The following is a 15299-nucleotide window of genomic DNA, read 5'->3' on the forward strand; positions in this document are numbered from 1 at the left end:
CGAGCAAGTCATGGATGCACAGCTCTATCCAGGATCACAGCTAAGTGTTGACGGTAGATATGGGGAGAACAGCACACCTGCCCAGCCTCGACCTAGCTCCCGAATGTATTGTGCTGATGAATGTGTTACTGAATTTGAGCTTCAACTCGGGCACCTGCTTTATTTATATCTGTAAGTGCTTCCTGTTGAGGTTTAATTTTTGTGACAGGAGCATCGTGCCAGAATGAATCCTGCCCTGCATATTTACCCACGAAGATGCCACCGCCGTTTTGTGCAATACCTCTACTCAACTGGAGTACTTTCTACTGGCTAATCAGTAAGTGCTACCTCGTTGGGTAAATGTATAGTGCTTTTCCTACACTACAACTGCGTAAAGGGCCAGAAGAGTTGTCTACAGTGACCATGTGTGTCTTTACCGGCGCCGACGGGCGCCGGGGTTCCTCGAGTCAGCTGTCCATCATAGTGGGGGAAAGGGCGGGAAGACGATGCCCACCGCTGGTGTGTGGGGCGGGGCCAAACGGGCGTGGCTTCCACGCAGTTCACATGCCTCTTGTTTATAAAGGGCCAGAGACCGATCGGAGCAGCAGATGAGGAGACAGAACCTCCTGGTGTCAGGAACCACACGGGGATTGCGCTCGAGCAAGTCATAAGTCATGGATGCACAGCTCTATCCAGGATCACAGCTAATTGTTGACGGTAGATATGGGGAGAACAGCACACCTGCCCAGCCTCGACCTAGCTCCCGAATGTATTGTGCTGATGAATGCGTTACTGAATTTGAGCTTCAACTCGGGCACCTGCTTTATTTATATCTGTAAGTGCTTCCTGTTGAGGTTTAATTTTTGTGACAGGAGCATCGTGCCAGAATGAATCCTGCCCTGCTTATTTACCCACGAAGATGCCACCGCCGTTTTGTGCAATACCTCTACTCAACTGGAGTACTTTCTACTGGCTAATCAGTAAGTGCTACCTCTTTGGGTAAATGTATAGTGCTTTTCCTACACTACAACTGCGTAAAGGGCCAGAAGAGTTGTCTACAGTGACCATGTGTGTCTTTACCGGCGCCGACGGGCCCCGGGGTTCCTCGAGTCAGCTGTCCATCATAGTGGGGGAAAGGGCGGGAAGACGATGCCCACCGCTGGTGTGTGGGGCGGGGCCAAACGGGCGGGGCTTCCATGCAGTTCACATGCCTCTTGTTTATAAAGGGCCAGAGACCGATCGGAGCAGCAGATGAGGAGACAGAACCTCCTGGTGTCAGGAACCACACGGGGATTGCGCTCGAGCAAGTCATAAGTCATGGATGCACAGCTCTATCCAGGATCACAGCTAATTGTTGACGGTAGATATGGGGAGAACAGCACACCTGCCCAGCCTCGACCTAGCTCCCGAATGTATTGTGCTGATGAATGCGTTACTGAATTTGAGCTTCAACTCGGGCACCTGCTTTATTTATATCTGTAAGTGCTTCCTGTTGAGGTTTTATTTTTGTGACAGGAGCATCGTGCCAGAATGAATCCTGCCCTGCATATTTACCCACGAAGATGCCACCGCCGTTTTGTGCAATACCTCTACTCAACTGGAGTACTTTCTACTGGCTAATCAGTAAGTGCTACCTCGTTGGGTAAATGTATAGTGCTTTTCCTACACTACAACTGCGTAAAGGGCCAGAAGAGTTGTCTACAGTGACCATGTGTGTCTTTACCGGCGCCGACGGGCCCCGGGGTTCCTCGAGTCAGCTGTCCATCATAGTGGGGGAAAGGGCGGGAAGACGATGCCCACCGCTGGTGTGTGGGGCGGGGCCAAACGGGCGTGGCTTCCACGCAGTTCACATGCCTCTTGTTTATAAAGGGCCAGAGACCGATCGGAGCAGCAGATGAGGAGACAGAACCTCCTGGTGTCAGGAACCACACGGGGATTGCGCTCGAGCAAGTCATGGATGCACAGCTCTATCCAGGATCACAGCTAATTGTTGACGGTAGATATGGGGAGAACAGCACACCTGCCCAGCCTCGACCTAGCTCCCGAATGTATTGTGCTGATGAATGTGTTACTGAATTTGAGCTTCAACTCGGGCACCTGCTTTATTTATATCTGTAAGTGCTTCCTGTTGAGGTTTAATTTTTGTGACAGGAGCATCGTGCCAGAATGAATCCTGCCCTGCATATTTACCCACGAAGATGCCACCGCCGTTTTGTGCAATACCTCTACTCAACTGGAGTACTTTCTACTGGCTAATCAGTAAGTGCTACCTCGTTGGGTAAATGTATAGTGCTTTTCCTACACTACAACTGCGTAAAGGGCCAGAAGAGTTGTCTACAGTGACCATGTGTGTCTTTACCGGCGCCGACGGGCCCCGGGTTCCTGGAGTCAGCTGTCCATCATAGTGGGGGAAAGGGCGGGAAGACGATGCCCACCGCTGGTGTGTGGGGCGGGGCCAAACGGGCGTGGCTTCCATGCAGTTCACATGCCTCTTGTTTATAAAGGGCCAGAGACCGATCGGAGCAGCAGATGAGGAGACAGAACCTCCTGGAGTCAGGAACCACACGGGGATTGCGCTCGAGCAAGTCATGGATGCACAGCTCTATCCAGGATCACAGCTAAGTGTTGACGGTAGATATGGGGAGAACAGCACACCTGCCCAGCCTCGACCTAGCTCCCGAATGTATTGTGCTGATGAATGTGTTACTGAATTTGAGCTTCAACTCGGGCACCTGCTTTATTTATATCTGTAAGTGCTTCCTGTTGAGGTTTAATTTTTGTGACAGGAGCATCGTGCCAGAATGAATCCTGCCCTGCATATTTACCCACGAAGATGCCACCGCCGTTTTGTGCAATACCTCTACTCAACTGGAGTACTTTCTACTGGCTAATCAGTAAGTGCTACCTCGTTGGGTAAATGTATAGTGCTTTTCCTACACTACAACTGCGTAAAGGGCCAGAAGAGTTGTCTACAGTGACCATGTGTGTCTTTACCGGCGCCGACGGGCCCCGGGGTTCCTCGAGTCAGCTGTCCATCATAGTGGGGGAAAGGGCGGGAAGACGATGCCCACCGCTGGTGTGTGGGGCGGGGCCAAACGGGCGTGGCTTCCACGCAGTTCACATGCCTCTTGTTTATAAAGGGCCAGAGACCGATCGGAGCAGCAGATGAGGAGACAGAACCTCCTGGTGTCAGGAACCACACGGGGATTGCGCTCGAGCAAGTCATAAGTCATGGATGCACAGCTCTATCCAGGATCACAGCTAATTGTTGACGGTAGATATGGGGAGAACAGCACACCTGCCCAGCCTCGACCTAGCTCCCGAATGTATTGTGCTGATGAATGCGTTACTGAATTTGAGCTTCAACTCGGGCACCTGCTTTATTTATATCTGTAAGTGCTTCCTGTTGAGGTTTAATTTTTGTGACAGGAGCATCGTGCCAGAATGAATCCTGCCCTGCATATTTACCCACGAAGATGCCACCGCCGTTTTGTGCAATACCTCTACTCAACTGGAGTACTTTCTACTGGCTAATCAGTAAGTGCTACCTCGTTGGGTAAATGTATAGTGCTTTTCCTACACTACAACTGCGTAAAGGGCCAGAAGAGTTGTCTACAGTGACCATGTGTGTCTTTACCGGCGCCGACGGGCCCCGGGGTTCCTCGAGTCAGCTGTCCATCATAGTGGGGGAAAGGGCGGGAAGACGATTCCCACCGCTGGTGTGTGGGGCGGGGCCAAACGGGCGTGGCTTCCATGCAGTTCACATGCCTCTTGTTTATAAAGGGCCAGAGACCGATCGGAGCAGCAGATGAGGAGACAGAACCTCCTGGAGTCAGGAACCACACGGGGATTGCGCTCGAGCAAGTCATGGATGCACAGCTCTATCCAGGATCACAGCTAATTGTTGACGGTAGATATGGGGAGAACAGCACACCTGCCCAGCCTCGACCTAGCTCCCGAATGTATTGTGCTGATGAATGTGTTACTGAATTTGAGCTTCAACTCGGGCACCTGCTTTATTTATATCTGTAAGTGCTTCCTGTTGAGGTTTAATTTTTGTGACAGGAGCATCGTGCCAGAATGAATCCTGCCCTGCATATTTACCCACGAAGATGCCACCGCCGTTTTGTGCAATACCTCTACTCAACTGGAGTACTTTCTACTGGCTAATCAGTAAGTGCTACCTCGTTGGGTAAATGTATAGTGCTTTTCCTACACTACAACTGCGTAAAGGGCCAGAAGAGTTGTCTACAGTGACCATGTGTGTCTTTACCGGCGCCGACGGGCCCCGGGGTTCCTCGAGTCAGCTGTCCATCATAGTGGGGGAAAGGGCGGGAAGACGATGCCCACCGCTGGTGTGTGGGGCGGGGCCAAACGGGCGTGGCTTCCATGCAGTTCACATGCCTCTTGTTTATAAAGGGCCAGAGACCGATCGGAGCAGCAGATGAGGAGACAGAACCTCCTGGTGTCAGGAACCACACGGGGATTGCGCTCGAGCAAGTCATAAGTCATGGATGCACAGCTCTATCCAGGATCACAGCTAATTGTTGACGGTAGATATGGGGAGAACAGCACACCTGCCCAGCCTCGACCTAGCTCCCGAATGTATTGTGCTGATGAATGCGTTACTGAATTTGAGCTTCAACTCGGGCACCTGCTTTATTTATATCTGTAAGTGCTTCCTGTTGAGGTTTAATTTTTGTGACAGGAGCATCGTGCCAGAATGAATCCTGCCCTGCTTATTTACCCACGAAGATGCCACCGCCGTTTTGTGCAATACCTCTACTCAACTGGAGTACTTTCTACTGGCTAATCAGTAAGTGCTACCTCTTTGGGTAAATGTATAGTGCTTTTCCTACACTACAACTGCGTAAAGGGCCAGAAGAGTTGTCTACAGTGACCATGTGTGTCTTTACCGGCGCCGACGGGCCCCGGGGTTCCTCGAGTCAGCTGTCCATCATAGTGGGGGAAAGGGCGGGAAGACGATGCCCACCGCTGGTGTGTGGGGCGGGGCCAAACGGGCGTGGCTTCCACGCAGTTCACATGCCTCTTGTTTATAAAGGGCCAGAGACCGATCGGAGCAGCAGATGAGGAGACAGAACCTCCTGGTGTCAGGAACCACACGGGGATTGCGCTCGAGCAAGTCATGGATGCACAGCTCTATCCAGGATCACAGCTAATTGTTGACGGTAGATATGGGGAGAACAGCACACCTGCCCAGCCTCGACCTAGCTCCCGAATGTATTGTGCTGATGAATGCGTTACTGAATTTGAGCTTCAACTCGGGCACCTGCTTTATTTATATCTGTAAGTGCTTCCTGTTGAGGTTTAATTTTTGTGACAGGAGCATCGTGCCAGAATGAATCCTGCCCTGCTTATTTACCCACGAAGATGCCACCGCCGTTTTGTGCAATACCTCTACTCAACTGGAGTACTTTCTACTGGCTAATCAGTAAGTGCTACCTCTTTGGGTAAATGTATAGTGCTTTTCCTACACTACAACTGCGTAAAGGGCCAGAAGAGTTGTCTACAGTGACCATGTGTGTCTTTACCGGCGCCGACGGGCCCCGGGGTTCCTCGAGTCAGCTGTCCATCATAGTGGGGGAAAGGGCGGGAAGACGATGCCCACCGCTGGTGTGTGGGGCGGGGCCAAACGGGCGGGGCTTCCATGCAGTTCACATGCCTCTTGTTTATAAAGGGTCAGAGCAGTGTCTCTGAGGCAGACAAGGAGAAGGAACCGCCTTGGCACAGGAACTACTCGAGGATTGCGCTCGAGAAAATGAAGGATGCAAAGACCACCATCAAGGATTGCAGCTATCATTTATGGGTGGAAATCGGGAGAAGGCACATCTGCTTAACCACGCTCACGTTTCAGGGTGGAAATGGGGAGAAGGCCCCTCTGCTTAACCACGCTCACGAATTCTACACGAGGATTGCGCTCGAAAAAATGAAGGATGCAAAGACCACCATCAAGTATTACAGCTAACATTTCAGGGTGGAAATGAGGAGGAGGCGCATCTGCTAAGCCACCACCACGCTCACGAATTTTTTGGCTCATAATGCGTTACTGAATTTGAGCTTCCACTCGGGCACCTGCTTTATTTATACCTGTAAGTGCTTCCTGTTGAGGTTTAATTTTTGTGACAGGAGCATCGTGCCAGAATGAATCCTGCCCTGCATATTCACCCAAGAAGATGCCACCGTTTTGTGCAATACCTCTACTCAACTGGAGTACTTTCTACTGGCTAATCAGTAAGTGCTACCTCGTTGGGTAAATGTATAGTTCTTTTCCAACACTAAAGCTGTGTATAGGGCCAGAAGAGTCGTCTACAGTGACCATGTATGTCTGTAACGTTGCCACGGCGCCGACGGCCCCGGGGTCCCTCGAGTCAGCTGTCCATCATAGTGGGGGAAAGGGCGGGAAGACGTTGCCCACCGCTGGTGTGTGGGGCGGGGCCAAACGGGCGGGGCTTCCATGCAGTTCACATGCCTCTTGTTTATAAAGGGTCAGAGCAGTGTCTCTGAGGCAGACAAGGAGAAGGAACCGCCTTGGCACAGGAACTACTCGAGGATTGCGCTCGAGAAAATGAAGGATGCAAAGACCACCATCAAGGATTGCAGCTATCATTTCAGGGTGGAAATCGGGAGAAGGCACATCTGCTTAACCACGCTCACGAATTCTACACGAGGATTGCGCTCGAAAAAATGAAGGATGCAAAGACCACCATCAAGTATTACAGCTAACATTTCAGGGTGGAAATGGGGAGAAGGCCCCTCTGCTTAACCACGCTCACGAATTCTACACGAGGATTGCGCTCGAAAAAATGAAGGATGCAAAGACCACCATCAAGTATTACAGCTAACATTTCAGGGTGGAAATGAGGAGAAGGCGCATCTGCTAAGCCACCACCACGCTCACGAATTTTTTGGCTCATAATGCGTTACTGAATTTGAGCTTCCACTCGGGCACCTGCTTTATTTATATCTGTAAGTGCTTCCTGTTGAGGTTTAATTTTTGTGACAGGAGCATCGTGCCAGAATGAATCCTGGCCTGCATATTTACCCACGAAGATGCCACCGCCGTTTTGTGCAATACCTCTACTCAACTGGAGTACTTTCTACTGGCTAATCAGTAAGTGCTACCTCGTTGGGTAAATGTATAGTGCTTTTCCTACACTACAACTGCGTAAAGGGCCAGAAGAGTTGTCTACAGTGACTATGTGTGTCTTTACCGGCGCCGACGGGCCCGGGGTTCCTCGAGTCAGCTGTCCATCATAGTGGGGGAAAGGGCGGGAAGACGATGCCCACCGCTGGTGTGTGGGGCGGGGCCAAACGGGCGTGGCTTCCACGCAGTTCACATGCCTCTTGTTTATAAAGGGCCAGAGACCGATCGGAGCAGCAGATGAGGAGACAGAACCTCCTGGTGTCAGGAACCACACGGGGATTGCGCTCGAGCAAGTCATGGATGCACAGCTCTATCCAGGATCACAGCTAATTGTTGACGGTAGATATGGGGAGAACAGCACACCTGCCCAGCCTCGACCTAGCTCCCGAATGTATTGTGCTGATGAATGCGTTACTGAATTTGAGCTTCAACTCGGGCACCTGCTTTATTTATATCTGTAAGTGCTTCCTGTTGAGGTTTAATTTTTGTGACAGGAGCATCGTGCCAGAATGAATCCTGCCCTGCATATTTACCCACGAAGATGCCACCGCCGTTTTGTGCAATACCTCTACTCAACTGGAGTACTTTCTACTGGCTAATCAGTAAGTGCTACCTCGTTGGGTAAATGTATAGTGCTTTTCCTACACTACAACTGCGTGAAGGGCCAGAAGAGATGTCTACAGTGACCATGTGTGTCTTTACCGGCGCCGACGGGCCCCGGGGTTCCTCGAGTCAGCTGTCCATCATAGTGGGGGAAAGGGCGGGAAGACGATGCCCACCGCTGGTGTGTGGGGCGGGGCCAAACGGGCGTGGCTTCCACGCAGTTCACATGCCTCTTGTTTATAAAGGGCCAGAGACCGATCGGAGCAGCAGATGAGGAGACAGAACCTCCTGGTGTCAGGAACCACACGGGGATTGCGCTCGAGCAAGTCATGGATGCACAGCTCTATCCAGGATCTCAGCTAATTGTTGACGGTAGATATGGGGAGAACAGCACACCTGCCCAGCCTCGACCTAGCTCCCGAATGTATTGTGCTGATGAATGCGTTACTGAATTTGAGCTTCAACTCGGGCACCTGCTTTATTTATATCTGTAAGTGCTTCCTGTTGAGGTTTTATTTTTGTGACAGGAGCATCGTGCCAGAATGAATCCTGCCCTGCATATTTACCCACGAAGATGCCACCGCCGTTTTGTGCAATACCTCTACTCAACTGGAGTACTTTCTACTGGCTAATCAGTAAGTGCTACCTCGTTGGGTAAATGTATAGTGCTTTTCCTACACTACAACTGCGTAAAGGGCCAGAAGAGTTGTCTACAGTGACCATGTGTGTCTTTACCGGCGCCGACGGGCCCCGGGGTTCCTCGAGTCAGCTGTCCATCATAGTGGGGGAAAGGGCGGGAAGACGATGCCCACCGCTGGTGTGTGGGGCGGGGCCAAACGGGCGTGGCTTCCACGCAGTTCACATGCCTCTTGTTTATAAAGGGCCAGAGACCGATCGGAGCAGCAGATGAGGAGACAGAACCTCCTGGTGTCAGGAACCACACGGGGATTGCGCTCGAGCAAGTCATGGATGCACAGCTCTATCCAGGATCACAGCTAATTGTTGACGGTAGATATGGGGAGAACAGCACACCTGCCCAGCCTCGACCTAGCTCCCGAATGTATTGTGCTGATGAATGCGTTACTGAATTTGAGCTTCAACTCGGGCACCTGCTTTATTTATATCTGTAAGTGCTTCCTGTTGAGGTTTTATTTTTGTGACAGGAGCATCGTGCCAGAATGAATCCTGCCCTGCATATTTACCCACGAAGATGCCACCGCCGTTTTGTGCAATACCTCTACTCAACTGGAGTACTTTCTACTGGCTAATCAGTAAGTGCTACCTCGTTGGGTAAATGTATAGTGCTTTTCCTACACTACAACTGCGTAAAGGGCCAGAAGAGTTGTCTACAGTGACCATGTGTGTCTTTACCGGCGCCGACGGGCCCCGGGGTTCCTCGAGTCAGCTGTCCATCATAGTGGGGGAAAGGGCGGGAAGACGATGCCCACCGCTGGTGTGTGGGGCGGGGCCAAACGGGCGTGGCTTCCACGCAGTTCACATGCCTCTTGTTTATAAAGGGCCAGAGACCGATCGGAGCAGCAGATGAGGAGACAGAACCTCCTGGTGTCAGGAACCACACGGGGATTGCGCTCGAGCAAGTCATGGATGCACAGCTCTATCCAGGATCACAGCTAATTGTTGACGGTAGATATGGGGAGAACAGCACACCTGCCCAGCCTCGACCTAGCTCCCGAATGTATTGTGCTGATGAATGCGTTACTGAATTTGAGCTTCAACTCGGGCACCTGCTTTATTTATATCTGTAAGTGCTTCCTGTTGAGGTTTAATTTTTGTGACAGGAGCATCGTGCCAGAATGAATCCTGCCCTGCATATTTACCCACGAAGATGCCACCGCCGTTTTGTGCAATACCTCTACTCAACTGGAGTACTTTCTACTGGCTAATCAGTAAGTGCTACCTCGTTGGGTAAATGTATAGTGCTTTTCCTACACTACAACTGCGTAAAGGGCCAGAAGAGTTGTCTACAGTGACCATGTGTGTCTTTACCGGCGCCGACGGGCCCCGGGTTCCTGGAGTCAGCTGTCCATCATAGTGGGGGAAAGGGCGGGAAGACGATGCCCACCGCTGGTGTGTGGGGCGGGGCCAAACGGGCGTGGCTTCCATGCAGTTCACATGCCTCTTGTTTATAAAGGGCCAGAGACCGATCGGAGCAGCAGATGAGGAGACAGAACCTCCTGGAGTCAGGAACCACACGGGGATTGCGCTCGAGCAAGTCATGGATGCACAGCTCTATCCAGGATCACAGCTAAGTGTTGACGGTAGATATGGGGAGAACAGCACACCTGCCCAGCCTCGACCTAGCTCCCGAATGTATTGTGCTGATGAATGTGTTACTGAATTTGAGCTTCAACTCGGGCACCTGCTTTATTTATATCTGTAAGTGCTTCCTGTTGAGGTTTAATTTTTGTGACAGGAGCATCGTGCCAGAATGAATCCTGCCCTGCATATTTACCCACGAAGATGCCACCGCCGTTTTGTGCAATACCTCTACTCAACTGGAGTACTTTCTACTGGCTAATCAGTAAGTGCTACCTCGTTGGGTAAATGTATAGTGCTTTTCCTACACTACAACTGCGTAAAGGGCCAGAAGAGTTGTCTACAGTGACCATGTGTGTCTTTACCGGCGCCGACGGGCGCCGGGGTTCCTCGAGTCAGCTGTCCATCATAGTGGGGGAAAGGGCGGGAAGACGATGCCCACCGCTGGTGTGTGGGGCGGGGCCAAACGGGCGTGGCTTCCACGCAGTTCACATGCCTCTTGTTTATAAAGGGCCAGAGACCGATCGGAGCAGCAGATGAGGAGACAGAACCTCCTGGTGTCAGGAACCACACGGGGATTGCGCTCGAGCAAGTCATAAGTCATGGATGCACAGCTCTATCCAGGATCACAGCTAATTGTTGACGGTAGATATGGGGAGAACAGCACACCTGCCCAGCCTCGACCTAGCTCCCGAATGTATTGTGCTGATGAATGCGTTACTGAATTTGAGCTTCAACTCGGGCACCTGCTTTATTTATATCTGTAAGTGCTTCCTGTTGAGGTTTAATTTTTGTGACAGGAGCATCGTGCCAGAATGAATCCTGCCCTGCTTATTTACCCACGAAGATGCCACCGCCGTTTTGTGCAATACCTCTACTCAACTGGAGTACTTTCTACTGGCTAATCAGTAAGTGCTACCTCTTTGGGTAAATGTATAGTGCTTTTCCTACACTACAACTGCGTAAAGGGCCAGAAGAGTTGTCTACAGTGACCATGTGTGTCTTTACCGGCGCCGACGGGCCCCGGGGTTCCTCGAGTCAGCTGTCCATCATAGTGGGGGAAAGGGCGGGAAGACGATGCCCACCGCTGGTGTGTGGGGCGGGGCCAAACGGGCGGGGCTTCCATGCAGTTCACATGCCTCTTGTTTATAAAGGGCCAGAGACCGATCGGAGCAGCAGATGAGGAGACAGAACCTCCTGGTGTCAGGAACCACACGGGGATTGCGCTCGAGCAAGTCATAAGTCATGGATGCACAGCTCTATCCAGGATCACAGCTAATTGTTGACGGTAGATATGGGGAGAACAGCACACCTGCCCAGCCTCGACCTAGCTCCCGAATGTATTGTGCTGATGAATGCGTTACTGAATTTGAGCTTCAACTCGGGCACCTGCTTTATTTATATCTGTAAGTGCTTCCTGTTGAGGTTTTATTTTTGTGACAGGAGCATCGTGCCAGAATGAATCCTGCCCTGCATATTTACCCACGAAGATGCCACCGCCGTTTTGTGCAATACCTCTACTCAACTGGAGTACTTTCTACTGGCTAATCAGTAAGTGCTACCTCGTTGGGTAAATGTATAGTGCTTTTCCTACACTACAACTGCGTAAAGGGCCAGAAGAGTTGTCTACAGTGACCATGTGTGTCTTTACCGGCGCCGACGGGCCCCGGGGTTCCTCGAGTCAGCTGTCCATCATAGTGGGGGAAAGGGCGGGAAGACGATGCCCACCGCTGGTGTGTGGGGCGGGGCCAAACGGGCGTGGCTTCCACGCAGTTCACATGCCTCTTGTTTATAAAGGGCCAGAGACCGATCGGAGCAGCAGATGAGGAGACAGAACCTCCTGGTGTCAGGAACCACACGGGGATTGCGCTCGAGCAAGTCATGGATGCACAGCTCTATCCAGGATCACAGCTAATTGTTGACGGTAGATATGGGGAGAACAGCACACCTGCCCAGCCTCGACCTAGCTCCCGAATGTATTGTGCTGATGAATGTGTTACTGAATTTGAGCTTCAACTCGGGCACCTGCTTTATTTATATCTGTAAGTGCTTCCTGTTGAGGTTTAATTTTTGTGACAGGAGCATCGTGCCAGAATGAATCCTGCCCTGCATATTTACCCACGAAGATGCCACCGCCGTTTTGTGCAATACCTCTACTCAACTGGAGTACTTTCTACTGGCTAATCAGTAAGTGCTACCTCGTTGGGTAAATGTATAGTGCTTTTCCTACACTACAACTGCGTAAAGGGCCAGAAGAGTTGTCTACAGTGACCATGTGTGTCTTTACCGGCGCCGACGGGCCCCGGGTTCCTGGAGTCAGCTGTCCATCATAGTGGGGGAAAGGGCGGGAAGACGATGCCCACCGCTGGTGTGTGGGGCGGGGCCAAACGGGCGTGGCTTCCATGCAGTTCACATGCCTCTTGTTTATAAAGGGCCAGAGACCGATCGGAGCAGCAGATGAGGAGACAGAACCTCCTGGAGTCAGGAACCACACGGGGATTGCGCTCGAGCAAGTCATGGATGCACAGCTCTATCCAGGATCACAGCTAAGTGTTGACGGTAGATATGGGGAGAACAGCACACCTGCCCAGCCTCGACCTAGCTCCCGAATGTATTGTGCTGATGAATGTGTTACTGAATTTGAGCTTCAACTCGGGCACCTGCTTTATTTATATCTGTAAGTGCTTCCTGTTGAGGTTTAATTTTTGTGACAGGAGCATCGTGCCAGAATGAATCCTGCCCTGCATATTTACCCACGAAGATGCCACCGCCGTTTTGTGCAATACCTCTACTCAACTGGAGTACTTTCTACTGGCTAATCAGTAAGTGCTACCTCGTTGGGTAAATGTATAGTGCTTTTCCTACACTACAACTGCGTAAAGGGCCAGAAGAGTTGTCTACAGTGACCATGTGTGTCTTTACCGGCGCCGACGGGCCCCGGGGTTCCTCGAGTCAGCTGTCCATCATAGTGGGGGAAAGGGCGGGAAGACGATGCCCACCGCTGGTGTGTGGGGCGGGGCCAAACGGGCGTGGCTTCCACGCAGTTCACATGCCTCTTGTTTATAAAGGGCCAGAGACCGATCGGAGCAGCAGATGAGGAGACAGAACCTCCTGGTGTCAGGAACCACACGGGGATTGCGCTCGAGCAAGTCATAAGTCATGGATGCACAGCTCTATCCAGGATCACAGCTAATTGTTGACGGTAGATATGGGGAGAACAGCACACCTGCCCAGCCTCGACCTAGCTCCCGAATGTATTGTGCTGATGAATGCGTTACTGAATTTGAGCTTCAACTCGGGCACCTGCTTTATTTATATCTGTAAGTGCTTCCTGTTGAGGTTTAATTTTTGTGACAGGAGCATCGTGCCAGAATGAATCCTGCCCTGCATATTTACCCACGAAGATGCCACCGCCGTTTTGTGCAATACCTCTACTCAACTGGAGTACTTTCTACTGGCTAATCAGTAAGTGCTACCTCGTTGGGTAAATGTATAGTGCTTTTCCTACACTACAACTGCGTAAAGGGCCAGAAGAGTTGTCTACAGTGACCATGTGTGTCTTTACCGGCGCCGACGGGCCCCGGGGTTCCTCGAGTCAGCTGTCCATCATAGTGGGGGAAAGGGCGGGAAGACGATTCCCACCGCTGGTGTGTGGGGCGGGGCCAAACGGGCGTGGCTTCCATGCAGTTCACATGCCTCTTGTTTATAAAGGGCCAGAGACCGATCGGAGCAGCAGATGAGGAGACAGAACCTCCTGGAGTCAGGAACCACACGGGGATTGCGCTCGAGCAAGTCATGGATGCACAGCTCTATCCAGGATCACAGCTAATTGTTGACGGTAGATATGGGGAGAACAGCACACCTGCCCAGCCTCGACCTAGCTCCCGAATGTATTGTGCTGATGAATGTGTTACTGAATTTGAGCTTCAACTCGGGCACCTGCTTTATTTATATCTGTAAGTGCTTCCTGTTGAGGTTTAATTTTTGTGACAGGAGCATCGTGCCAGAATGAATCCTGCCCTGCATATTTACCCACGAAGATGCCACCGCCGTTTTGTGCAATACCTCTACTCAACTGGAGTACTTTCTACTGGCTAATCAGTAAGTGCTACCTCGTTGGGTAAATGTATAGTGCTTTTCCTACACTACAACTGCGTAAAGGGCCAGAAGAGTTGTCTACAGTGACCATGTGTGTCTTTACCGGCGCCGACGGGCCCCGGGGTTCCTCGAGTCAGCTGTCCATCATAGTGGGGGAAAGGGCGGGAAGACGATGCCCACCGCTGGTGTGTGGGGCGGGGCCAAACGGGCGTGGCTTCCATGCAGTTCACATGCCTCTTGTTTATAAAGGGCCAGAGACCGATCGGAGCAGCAGATGAGGAGACAGAACCTCCTGGTGTCAGGAACCACACGGGGATTGCGCTCGAGCAAGTCATAAGTCATGGATGCACAGCTCTATCCAGGATCACAGCTAATTGTTGACGGTAGATATGGGGAGAACAGCACACCTGCCCAGCCTCGACCTAGCTCCCGAATGTATTGTGCTGATGAATGCGTTACTGAATTTGAGCTTCAACTCGGGCACCTGCTTTATTTATATCTGTAAGTGCTTCCTGTTGAGGTTTAATTTTTGTGACAGGAGCATCGTGCCAGAATGAATCCTGCCCTGCTTATTTACCCACGAAGATGCCACCGCCGTTTTGTGCAATACCTCTACTCAACTGGAGTACTTTCTACTGGCTAATCAGTAAGTGCTACCTCTTTGGGTAAATGTATAGTGCTTTTCCTACACTACAACTGCGTAAAGGGCCAGAAGAGTTGTCTACAGTGACCATGTGTGTCTTTACCGGCGCCGACGGGCCCCGGGGTTCCTCGAGTCAGCTGTCCATCATAGTGGGGGAAAGGGCGGGAAGACGATGCCCACCGCTGGTGTGTGGGGCGGGGCCAAACGGGCGTGGCTTCCACGCAGTTCACATGCCTCTTGTTTATAAAGGGCCAGAGACCGATCGGAGCAGCAGATGAGGAGACAGAACCTCCTGGTGTCAGGAACCACACGGGGATTGCGCTCGAGCAAGTCATGGATGCACAGCTCTATCCAGGATCACAGCTAATTGTTGACGGTAGATATGGGGAGAACAGCACACCTGCCCAGCCTCGACCTAGCTCCCGAATGTATTGTGCTGATGAATGCGTTACTGAATTTGAGCTTCAACTCGGGCACCTGCTTTATTTATATCTGTAAGTGCTTCCTGTTGAGGTTTAATTTTTGTGACAGGAG

Source organism: Triturus cristatus, chromosome 8, assembly GCF_964204655.1.
Source record: "Triturus cristatus chromosome 8, aTriCri1.1, whole genome shotgun sequence".
Lineage (NCBI taxonomy): Eukaryota > Metazoa > Chordata > Amphibia > Caudata > Salamandridae > Triturus > Triturus cristatus.